A 4,342-nucleotide genomic window follows, 5' to 3' on the forward strand; every position below is an offset into this window, starting at 1 on the left:
GGCAGTGTCAATATTGTCAAAATGACCATACTACCAAAAGCACCATACAGATTTAATGCAATTCCAATAGAAATCCCAATGACAGTACTCATAGAAATAAAAAAAGCAATCATGAAATTTATCTGCAATATACCTTTAAAAAGATATCTAATTGAATATTTTGACTCTGACAATAATAGTATTTGTTGTTTATTATTTTGTTAACATTGAGATATCATTTGTCTTTAATTATCACTATGATATTAATGTTTACTTAATAATCTTACAACACAATAGAGAAATAGCAATTACTCATAAACTATATTAATATATTTAACCCATTTCCTAAATTATTTTAAAATAATGATACTGTTTTTCAAGAGGTAGGAAATTAAATTAAATTTATAGAGGTAGGATGGATGAAAATAAGACCTACTGATTAAAAATGTATCAACTCCAAAATAGATGTCTCATTTTCCATAAAAGCAAACAGAAATCATGGCATTATAGTGCCTCTGAATCTCTTTTCCCATATTTTTCAATTGTGTTAAAATCAAAGTGCAGTTTTTAATGAAAAATATACTTATTCATTCAAAAACTGTGTGTGTTTGCATGTGTAAATATGAGTATATACATATGATTTTGAATAATGTAAAGAAAACATAATTTAAGAAAAAAAAAGTAGAGACAATACCATTTTCTTAACTTTAGTATAAATAAGCCCTCAAACTGTGTTTCTTAAAATTGACTTCATTCACTGTGGATTCTGAGAGAACAAACTTATTTACCAACAATGTTAATGTTCAAACCTGTCACTTCTCAGGCTTTCCCTAGGATCAAACTTAGAAATACCATGCAAGCACAGAACTCTAAAAGTCATAGAGTGTACTTGGGGACTGAAAGTAACTAATTATATTATAGCATTTCCAAAATATTTTCCTCAGGAATTTTGTGGTTGATTTATCATGACCATTTAAAGTATTTAAATCTCTTATTTTTATGTAATATAGCTAATATGAAGCCATGTTTAATGCATTTCTTATGTGATATTGAATGACTTTGACTTAGAAATTAAAAATTGTAAAAAGCTATCCTCATCTAGGGTTTGAGATGATCATGAGCATTATTATTATTAATATTATTATTATTAATTATTATTAGAGTTTCAGAGACTTTGAATGGATTGCAAAACACAATGCTTCTGATTTTTTATGCATAGTTTAGTAAAATGACATTGCAATTAAGCTAAATAAAGATATTTTTCTCAAGAATATATCTTTAAACATTGAAGCATACCATACTTATTTTTATTGTTTCAAGTCTTGGTATAAGTTCTGGAGTAATTATTTTTAGTTTAAAAATTTGATTTTGAGCTATTTAACAAAACACTAATTTTGGAGATAAAATTTTAAATAACAAATATAGATAATATCAAAATAGATAACTTGCAAAATATAGCAGTCATAAAATATGTCAATCTTTGTAAGTTTTATATTTTATTTGTGAATCATTGTCTTCCAAAACAAGCACAAGTTCATTGTTGTATTCATATCTGATTTTTTGAAGTTATAAATGACTTAGTCAAGATTTGTCAAAGAGAGTCTGGGCATTTTTCAAGGAAGAGAGTAATCTGAGAAGAATCTCATCCTCTAGATGACCTTGCTCTTCTATAATAGAGTAGATAAACCATTTAGGGGGAAAACAATAAGTGACACATGCTTTGTTTATAAGAAGTAAGGCATTGCTGACTATATTATTACCTAGTTAGAAGTTTTCACATTCCTGAACACATCAAGATTTCTGTTTGTCAGAAATTCTTATGGAACATCATTCCTGGTAAACTGGAATTCTTTCACTTTAGACACGATCAACGAACCTCACTCTATTAGACTTGGTGGGCTCTAAGGTTTTGAAATTGGCCTTTGTCTAGATTTGAGGCATGTCTCACATTAGAGAAGTATGACAAAGTTGGTTTTCCACCTTTTTTTTTAAACGGATTTAATTCTACTACTTGTGATATGTGGCCCACCAATTTGTAGTATTGGTTATTCTAGTTCATGAGTGGTGAAGTTGTAGTTTGAAATGTTTAGGGAGGGTTTTATAATTTTCAAATATCTTATCAGTATTAGTATTCTCTTCTGAAATTTGGAATACCAACATTCTAACCAAAAAGAAGTGAATGAAAGTATAAAATAGAGTGGGCTCGTTTTTGTCTTAAATATTAGAAAAAAATATTATTCTTTTAACAGTATTTTGTGAAATCATTAAGTGCATGCTGGTCTTGGTCATTGTTATTAAGGATATCGACACTTCATGGGAAGCTGGAGTGGAAAGACTCACGAGGAACTAAAATATGTCTGCTAGTTAGAACTCACCAAGCAAAGTACAGCCTGCCCATGGCTGTTCTGCTCTGACCCTGCTGCCCTGAGCACTGCTTCAAAGAGAATGTGCAGAACTAGGTACGGTTCTGGCACATTGATTTCACCCATTAAAAATGATAGCTTAAAAGTAAATGAACACATAGCTTTCCATTATAATCTTATATTTTCCAATATATTCAGTATAACAAAATAGCTCTGGTTATTTATTATTTGTTAATAATGCCTCTTAGAAGAATACATTTTCTGATATTCTCCAATTAGTATTCCAGAAATACAGGATGCCAAGTTAAATTTGATTATCATAACAATTATGATTTTTTCTTCTTTTTAGTATAAATATGTCTCAAATGTCTGTGCCATATTTATACCAAAAAAGAGTGGTTTTTTTTATCTGTTACCTATTATTCTCTAAATTTGACAATACTATTCAAACAGATATGAGGAAGAAAAAAACTTTTCTTTCCTTTATCCACTTAAGTCCAAGTGGCCTGGAGTCCATGGATGTAACTGACAATAGTTGATTGAAAAGGAAAAAAAATATCTTATGCATGTAGGCTTATTTTGATTAACATGCTCTACACAATTAGAGTTAAGGTTTATATAGCAACTTCAAAGGCGAGAGAGATAAGATTTCTACACCAGACAAACTGACTTTCAAAGGAGCAGATGAAAGTATGACAGTTCATGATAATGTTTTCTTTCTGGCTTTAATGCAATTTCTCATGTTTGAACTAATGCACAGTCCCCATACTGGCTAGACTCTCCCCTGAAAACAGAAATTGATAGCAGCTTCACTCTCAGGCAGTTCTGCCTTTAGTCAGATAAGGGAAGCTCTGAAAAGCCTTCTCTGTGCATCTGCTGTATCTCAACTGTCTACATGTCAAGTTGTCTTTAATTTGTCGTGAGAACGTTCCTTCATTTACATCCCCTGACAAAGCATCATGGCTAGTGCATAGGGGTGTGATATTTTTAGAAGGTAATTTGGCATCATCTATACCGTTATCTATTGATTACATTAAAATCCATGGTATTTATTTATGTACACACAGGCTTTACAAAGATACATTTTGTTTTGAAGAACATATAACATTGAATTTTGTTTTGTGATAATAATAACAAAAGTAAATAAATAAAAACCTAATTATCAATCAAATTGAGAACTGAAAATGAGGGTTGATTATTCCTTTAAAAAATATGACTAATCAGGGAAATGCAAATCGAAACTACCATGACATACTATTTGATACCATTTCAAATGGTTATTATAAAAATAGTAATAATAAGAACTAGTGAGGATGAGGAGAAAAATAAACTTTTATACACTGTTGGTGAAAATGTAAACTAGCATAGCCATTATGAGAACAGTTATGGAAGTTTCTCAGAAACAAAAATCAGATCTACTATATAATTCAGCTATCCCATTTCTGGGTAAATATCTAAAGGAGACAAAATCAGTATATAGAAAAGATATTGCATGTCCTTATTTGTTGTACTACCTATAATACATAAAATATGGAATCAATCTAGGTGTTCATCAACAAATATATGAATAAAGAAAATATACATGGTATACATGGTGTACTATTCAGCCAAGAAGAATGAAATCCCATCATTGCAGCAATATGAATAGAACCAGAAGAATTCATACTAAGATAAATAAGCTGGACACAGAAAGACAAGTACTGCATGTTCTCTCTTGTATATGGAATCTAAAACAAGTCAAAAGTAAAATACTGATTACTAGAGATTGGGGATGGTATTGGGAGAGAAGGTGTAAAAAGCAGGTTGAATTTAATCAGTGCTTGTGATTTGCATGTATTGAAATATTACAATAACTTCCATTAATATGTACAAATAATATATAAAAAAACTAAATGTAGGCTAGATTTATATAAGCAATGTAAACAAAATAAGCATTACTGTGATGCTATGATTCTTTCTGCATGTATTTGTTCCTGATATTCACATACAATAATATGTAT

This window comes from Marmota monax, unplaced genomic scaffold, assembly GCF_021218885.2.
Source record: "Marmota monax isolate L192 unplaced genomic scaffold, Marmota_monax_Labrador192_F-V1.1 WCK01_AAM20220418_F8-fsc01004, whole genome shotgun sequence".
Taxonomy (NCBI): Eukaryota; Metazoa; Chordata; class Mammalia; order Rodentia; family Sciuridae; genus Marmota; species Marmota monax.